The sequence below is a fragment of the Condylura cristata genome, unplaced genomic scaffold, assembly GCF_000260355.1.
Source record: "Condylura cristata isolate star-nosed mole 26May11 unplaced genomic scaffold, ConCri1.0 scaffold00026, whole genome shotgun sequence".
Lineage (NCBI taxonomy): Eukaryota > Metazoa > Chordata > Mammalia > Eulipotyphla > Talpidae > Condylura > Condylura cristata.
This window is the reverse complement of record NW_004567127.1, coordinates 8,813,115-8,821,038: the sequence shown is the minus strand read 5'-3', so window position 1 is coordinate 8,821,038 and position 7,924 is coordinate 8,813,115. Positions and strand designations below refer to the sequence as shown.

At 54.1% G+C, this 7,924-nt stretch overlaps 1 protein-coding gene across 1 annotated transcript in view; it reads left to right on the top strand.

The window, feature by feature from the left end:
* Nucleotides 1-3,828, top strand: part of CSF1 (colony stimulating factor 1 (macrophage)) — a 15,269-nt gene extending 11,441 nt beyond the window's left edge. Inside the window, exon 8 of the mRNA XM_004689678.2 lies at nt 1,854-3,828. The gene's annotated coding sequence lies outside the window, so the exon portion shown is untranslated. The remainder of the gene's footprint in view (nt 1-1,853) is intronic.
* The last annotated feature ends 4,096 nt before the right edge of the window (nt 3,829-7,924 follow it).

The following is a 7,924-nucleotide window of genomic DNA, read 5'->3' as shown; positions in this document are numbered from 1 at the left end:
ACCAGTTGACCAGGTGACTGACCGACCACTGACTAGTGGTAGCCGCCTTCCCTGCTAGGTGCTGATTGGCGAGATGATTGGCTAGCCGACTAGCTGGCTGAATGCCTGACTGATATGCTCAATGGCTGGCTGACTAGCTGGGTTGACCGTGCAAGTTTCCAGTCACACCCTATTGTGTCAGCATGAGGGAAGATGGGACCAAAGTCTTTGGCCCCTGCCCCATTCCCATGTCTCAGGTGGAAGGGGAGCCATAGCTGGTCACGAGCTGTGCTTCAACGCAAGTGAGCACCCTGGGGCCTCCCCAGGTTACAGTGACAGGTCTGGGCCACTCCTCTGGAGACAGCGCACAAAACAGGGAGCCTGTTTACAAGGAGTAACACATTTGAATCCTGGGGCTCACCTGCCGGGTGGGTGGGCAGGTGAGATGGGACACTGGCGGAGCTGTGAGAGTGACCCATAGTTCTCAGCAGAGCCTGCCCTGAGGTCCCTGGGGACTTCGTGGCTCCATGCCACCCCATAACTGGTCGCCAGCCTCCCCGGCTTGTCTTGGCTGTCTGCCCATCTCTTCAAACTCCCCCCTCTCCTTCCCTGCCTGTCTGCTCTCAGGCCCTCCCAAACTTTCCTCTTCCTCCCTCAAGATTGCACTGAGAGAGGGCACCCGGGCATCCAGACCCCCCCAGCCCTCCTGGACCTGTAGAGCCAAGCCTAAGCCGGTGTCCAGGCCAGTCACCAAGAGTCTCAGGAGACTCAGGGCCAGGCTCCAGACCGAAAACTGCTCCTACCAGTGAGAAGAGGGCAACACAGAGGCTTCAGGAGTAGAAGCCACAGGCAGAAACCCAACACCCTCCCCAGAAACCAGGAGACCTCCAGGCTGGTGCTGCCCTCTTGGTTTTCTTCCCCACTGGGCTCCTGCCGGCTCTGTGGCCCAGCTGTACCCAGTGTGGCTCATGGCCAGTTTATGTCTGTCCCTTCTGCCCCCTCCAGAGCATGGGAATGGGCCAGGAGCCAAAGGCTGTGGTCCCATCTTCCCTCCTCACCCATCATGAGCTTTGCCAGTTGGGTCTATGGATGGTCAGGGAGGGAAGCTCCACACAGGGTCCAAAGTCAAACAGTTGGAGGGAGTCCAGGGGATTTCTGCTGTGGGAACAAAGCGTTCTGAGGATGCCGAGCAGGGGAACCAGAAGGGGGGCAGGGTGGGGAGAGAGCAGGGCCCACACTCCCATGGGAGATAAGGGCAGCCAGTGCCTCGGCCCACCCGTAGGGAGGCAAGGTTGCTTAGGGATCAGCAAGCCAAATGGTAGGATGGGAGTATCCTTGCCCCAGAACTGTCCCTGGACTTTTCCTTGCTGATTCTGGTGCCTCTTCAATTGCCTCTTCCCTGCTGTCCTGCATGCCATGTGTGATGACCCATCTGGTGAAAGGGACAGTGATGGGGATGAAACTTCCTGTACTTTTCTAGAGTGAGCTGGAGTCACCCTTAGCCAGAACAAGGCCAGTGAGGCGGGCTTGAGAGGGCTCACTCAGGCCTTCCCTGTCAGACCTTCTGCTTAAGTCACACCCCGTCCCTGAGCCTCCGGTCCGGCTCAGACCTCCACCAGGCCCTGTTACTTCCCCAGTGGTCCCTGGTTCCTCAGGAGGGGTGGGAGGCCAGTCTGGCCAGTGGCTTGGCCTGCTGCCACAGAGAGCGGCCTGGTCCCTGTGGTGTCTGAGGTGACTGGGTGGCGAGAAGGCCAGAAAAGTGCTGTCAGCAGCATCACCAACCCACAGGAACGCTGGGCTCTCCCACCCCTGACCTCCGAGACCTTCCCTCCACTCCCACTTGCCTGACCAGTCTCTCTCTCTCTCCCCTACAGCCAGGCGCCCAGAACAGTCCATAGGAGGAGACACTGTGGGGGCCGCCCGCCCCCCCTGCCTAGCCATTCTCCTGGGAGTGTGGCCTGACCACCTTCAGAGCTCCTGCCTGCCAGAACTAGACCAGAGCAGCCAGGCCACGGTCCTCCGCCCTCGACCCTCAGACCCTGGACTAAGAGAGGGCTGGACAATGCCCTTTGCGCTGCTGATATTTATCGTGAGCCCTGGAGGTTCACATCCGCTTGAGGGCCCGGTCCTCCTCCCACCTCTGAGGCAGCACCTGGGGTAGACCCAGAGGCCCGTGCGATATGCAAGAGCGGGGTGGGCACTGAGGAACGAGAGAGCCCCTGTGCCCAGAGGACCTGCCTGGTGCCACAGGATCCCAACACCGACAAGCAGGGACTTGTCTCCAGAGAGAGAAGCCTGAGCACTGGGCGGGACGGCGTGTCTGGATTTCCCGTAAAGGTGTGCAAGCCAGGAGACGGGAAGAGGAGGCCCCTGGGTCTGCTGGTCGGCACTGACCGCCCAGAGGGCTCTACCCCCTGAGTGCCAAAGTGCCCCTGGCTGGTGCCAGGCTGAGAGGGGAGGCCAGTTCTGCTCTCAGGACCTGCCTGGCTCGGCTGGTGAATCCGAGGAAGACCAAGACCTGGCCTCTGCCCCGCCTTCCCGCCAGCCCGCCGAAGCTTCTCTGGAGGCCAGCAGAGGCTGCCCACATGAAGGAAGCCATTGCACTGTGAATACTGAACCTGCCTGCTGAACAGCCTGCCCTTCCACGCGGAAGCCAACACCTGCTGCCCGCCTCAGCCTCTCCCCGGCTCCCCGCACTGGGGGCCCAAGCCGGCCTCACCTGTCGATTGCCAACTGAGGGAGCCCCTAAGCCCTGACCTTCTGCTGACCCGGCCTTTGATTCCCGGGGTGGGGGACCGGCCAGGGCACCAGCCAGAGCTGGCCTTTAGGCTGTGTTGTCCGGCCAGGTTTCTGCATCTTGCACTTTGACATTCCCAAGAGGAGGGAGGGCAGAGACCCAAGGCCACAGGCTGCAGGGTGAGTTCCGACTGAAAGAGGATCTTGGAAATGTGGGGCGTGCTCCTGAGGGTGGGAAGGGGTTCTGCACCCCTGACCCGCCAGCCCAGCTCCTTCCCGTGTCCCAGCTACCCCCCAGGTTGTCCTTGTTAGGAGCCACGAGGCTGGGGTGTACCCAGCCCCGCCTGCACAGCCCAGCGCCATCTTCTCGCCCCTCTCCCCTCCTCCTCCAGCCAGTGGGCAGTGATTCTTCCAGCTCTCATCCCACCCCTGAGACCACCCTGACCAGGCGAGCCAGGATTGGGGCGGGACCAGAAGCATCCATCACCTGCTTCCAAGCCCGCCTTGAGGGCCTCAGCTTCCTGATCAGCCTCTGGCCTCGCTCGGAGCTGGCTGCAGTGACCAGACTGTGCCCTGGGTCCCTCTGTGCTGCTGTGCCCCCCTTTCCTGCCGTGCGGGGCACTCCTGGCTGTGACCTTCCCTTCCTGCCCTGGAAAGTGAGAGTCTCAGGGCGCTGCCTCCCTGCCCTGCTGCTGACAGTTTCAGGAAGGGGAGCAGAGCCCAAGGGGCTCCTTCTTTTAGCCATAGACTCTATATCGGATGCTAGAAAGTTTGTGTTTAAAAATGGGAGGGGGAAAAAAAAAGCAGAAAAAGGCATTAACCCCCACCCCACTCACCCCTTAAATTGATAGCATTTCAGAAGTCCAGAACGGAATCCAATCCACTGCAGAAGCTCTTTGTGGGCACTTGGTGGCACAGGAGCAGGAAGGCCCCCCGTTACCTGCACAGGAACCCCAAGAAGGGATGTTGGCTCACACACTGTGAGATTTTGTTTTTATACTTGGAAGTGATGAATTATTTTATATAAATACATTTAAATATCTATTTAAAAAATAGGAAGCTGCTTATATATTTAATAATAAAAGAAGTGCACAAGTTGCTATGTGTGACTCATGGGAAAATCTGCTTTGGGGGTGTGGGTGGCAAAAACGGGGGTGGGCGGGCAGCCACTGCTGGGTGAGCCCCAATTCAAAAAACTTTTTCCAAGCTACATGGGGAAGCAGGGTTCTCTCCAAGTTTCCGTCTAGTTACCATAGCCTCCTGCGTTATTGCTGGCCCAGATATGTTCAGCTGCATATCTGGTTAATAGGAAAATGGACAGAGAGCAGCCAAACCTCAGGCCTGCACTGCCCAGCCTGGGAGAACGCCTGGTTGGGCTCTGTCCAAGGACCCTAACCACTGACCCTGCCATCCAGGCTACAGGGAGTGGCCAGGACCGCCAGAGTGCTGGGGTGAATGAGTGCTGTCTCTGGGCTGGACAGCAAGCGGGCTGCACGAGGACATCAGTCCCCATCTCCCCTGCGGGTGGAGAAGAGACCAAGGGTTCAGTCTTCTGGGGATGGAGGGGTGCTGGGAAGAGCCAGAGGGATTGAAGCCTCAGCCTCCCCCAAACACACACTCGGGAATTGGCTGTGATAAAAGGGGTCGCCACACCCCTGAATAAAGGTTTGGATCAGTGTTTCTCAACCCTGGCTCACCTGAGAAATCCTTGGGTTTTTCCAAAAATACCATGTCTCGCCCTCAGTCAACAAAATCACCATGTCTGGGTAAGGCTCAAGCACCAGGCATCAGACATTTTCAAAGATGCTTCAAGTGACTCCTTTGTAATCCAGGGCCAGAAGCATATTGAACTGATCTGTCTGATCTGGTGACTATTTAAAGTAATGAAAATGAAATGAAAACAAACATTCAGTTACTCAGTTGCACGAATCACATCCTGTGCCTACCCCCCCTGGATAACTCAGAAATAGATCAATTTCTGTCATTACAAAAATCTGATTGCACTCTGCTGTCTAAAAGGTTAGACTTGGGGACCAAGGTTGTAGGACCAGCAGGGGTACCAATCAAACCTGGTTGGGACTAAGTGCCCTCTCTTTTCCTTTAGTCCCCATAAACACACTGTTCTTTGTCATTTCCCTTACACTAATTCTTCTCTTTCAGTCAAAATTTCCTCTGAAAAACTTATTTCAGAAACTTATCATATTTTATCATTCAATGCCCATCTTAAAAGTCACCTCTTCTGGAAATGCAGATGACCAACAAGCATATGAAAAAGTGTTCAACATCACTCGTCATAAGAGAGATGCAAATTGAAACCACAATGAGATACCACCTCACCCCAGTGACATCTTCAAACAACTACCAAGTGTTGGCGAGGATGTGGAGAAAAAGGAACTCTCCTGCACTGCTGGTGGGAATGCAAACTAGTACAACCACTATGGAAAACTGTTTGGAGGGTCCTCAAACTGCTAAACATGGAGCTTCCCTACGACCCAGCAATCCCACTCCTAGGTATCTACCCAAAAGACACAAAAACACTGATTGAAAAAGATACCTGCACCCCCATGTTTATCGCTGCTTTTTTTACAATTGGAAAAACATGGAAGCAGCCCAAATGCCCAAAAATAGATGACTGGTTTAAAAAGATGTGGTACAGGCCCTCCCTGGTGGCGCAGCGGGTTAAAGCACAGCACTGAGAATCTAAAGCCGCTTCCGCATGAGTTCAATTCCCGCCTGCCCCGGAGGTGACCACATAGCGTGACAGACCTCTCCTGACCCGCCCGCTGCTCCCCTCAGCAGTGTACTTCGTCGATCTGCCTGTTCTGTTCCCCACTCTGTCTCTGGTGAAGCCTCTCACCACCCCTGAGCCTCTGGCCTGTACCCCAGTTCTGTATGCACAAATAAATAAATCTTAAAAAAAAAAAAAAGATGTGGTAATATATACAATGGAATATTACTCAGCAACCAAAAAAAACCACACATATGTCTTTTGCAGCAACTTGGATGGAGCTGGGAAAGATCATGCTAGGTGAGATAAACCAGAAAGAGAAAGAAAAGTACCGGATGGTTTTGCTCATAGCAAGAGTATAATGGACCAGGTGAGAAAATAATAAGAATAATGAACAGCCATATACCAGAGACATTTGACATTTTGTGGGGGTGGAGTGGGGAATGGGATGAAAAACAGGGGGTGGGGGGAGAGGGAAGTGCACGGGACTATGGTGATGGCACAGGGGTGAGTCGGTGATGGGAAACTCACGGGGATTACAATTGAGATGAGAAAAAATATATACAATATGATGTAAAAATAAACTATTATATTATTTTTAAAAAATCTAAGTGAATGAATAAAGTGAGGAGAGTCAAGAACATTTTAAGAACAACAACAACAAAAAAGTCACCTCTTCCAGGCAGGCTTCCCAGCCTGACCCAGGTTTCTGAGGCCCACCAAGCTTAGTTCTTCCCTCCCCACATACTGAAACTGTTTGTCTGTCTGTCCCACCAGGTTGTGAGTTGTGGCATACCTGTGCCACACCCCTCCTTGCATCCCAATGCACAAGAATACCTGCACATAGTAGGTGCTCAATAAATGTGTGCCAAAAGATTGATACTAATGCATGAACAAAGGTATAATCGTGCAATCTCCATACAGATTTAACAGGTGGCCTTTTCCAGGAAATTTACTGCTATGAGCTAGTAGAATGTGTATGTAGTAACTATAACTCATTAGCCATGCAAAGAAGAACTTTTCATCAGAAGGTTCTCCTGGCTTCTGGAGGAAGTAAGACTAGGTTAGAGCCCACCTCGTCACTGGGCTGTGGATACAATGGTTATTTCAAGAACTTTATTCCAGGATTAGTAACAAATACACAAAATCCTAGAACCTCCAGAATGACCAGAGAATCTCAGCAGGCCTTTCCAAGGCTTCAGGTGCTAAGTGTTGTGTTTACTGGACAATACTTAGAGTAGAGCCATGGGACTTGGTCTTTGGCTTGAATCTCCTACTGTCTGAGCCATGAGAATTGGGAGAGATTTTAACCACCCTGAACCTCAGGCTCTCCTCATTTGTGGAACTGGTTTAAGTCTACAAGCCAGGTGTACCTGATCTGATATTTAAATGAGAGGGTGAGCTTAGAAACACCTGTGGATTCCAAAGGGCTGGCCTCAAAGTGTACACCAGAGCTGGCACCAGCCAGCTGGCTGCTGGGCACCAACAGAGCTGCCCGCTGGGCACCCAGGATGCTGTCAGGGTCTGACGTTCTCAGCAGCAGCTGGCAAAGCAGGCACTTCCTGTTGGAAGAGGAGCTTGATACCTTCTAGCTGCAGGTAAGAAGCCGGAAGTGGAAATGCACTGGGATGCTGAGGGCCCATCAGCAGGCAGGGTCAGGAACTCTGGCTTTAAGTATGCAAGCAGAAGGCCCAGCCAAACCCCAAACCATTATCCGGCCAGAGGCAGGAAAGTGAATCAGAAACAACCAGAAAGAAGTCTGAGGTTAACCTCGCACAGACTGTGGGCCATGGAAAGGAAGGGGCTGGTGGGGGTCTGGGGTCCAGGCAGGGTCTGAGTGGGTGTCTGGAGACCCTTTGGAAAAGATGCCACAGTCTTAGGGGATAGACAGTGACCAAACAGCTGAGGCCAAGGCCAGCCGCTAGACAGCTCCAGGGGAAGAGCTCACATTTCCAGGGGAGTACCCTTCTCTCCCCCCAGGAAAGGCCCCTTCTGCCAGAGCAGCACTTTGCTCCCTGGTTTCCCTCTGCGGCTTCTGGGAAGAGGGGAAGACCAGGCTCTGCTGCCCAGGCTCTAGGACTGCTGAGGGAGCAAGGTGGACCATGGCAGCCTGGGAAGTCCCAGAGCGAGTGAGTGAGCCACCGAGAGGCTTGCACCCAAGGCCCTGCGGGGACTGTGGCCCCAGCCCCTCAGAAAAGCCCGCTGGATGAGCCTGGGCCCTGTCTAGAGACAGGATAGGGTGGCTGGGAGGCAGAAGGGTTACAGCGGGAGCATGGAAGAGGCTGGGTTATGGGAGTTACTGGGAGAAGGGCACTGTAGGGTGCTGAGTGAAAACCCCAAGCTGCCCCCGGGGCTCCATCTCTGCTCTGAAGTCCTGGGGACCCACCGCTCACTCTTCTGGTAGGTACCTTTGTGTGTGTAAATCTAGTGAGGACTGTAAAGGCCCAGAGCCTCAGCCTCATTTACTCTTTCATTGCTACT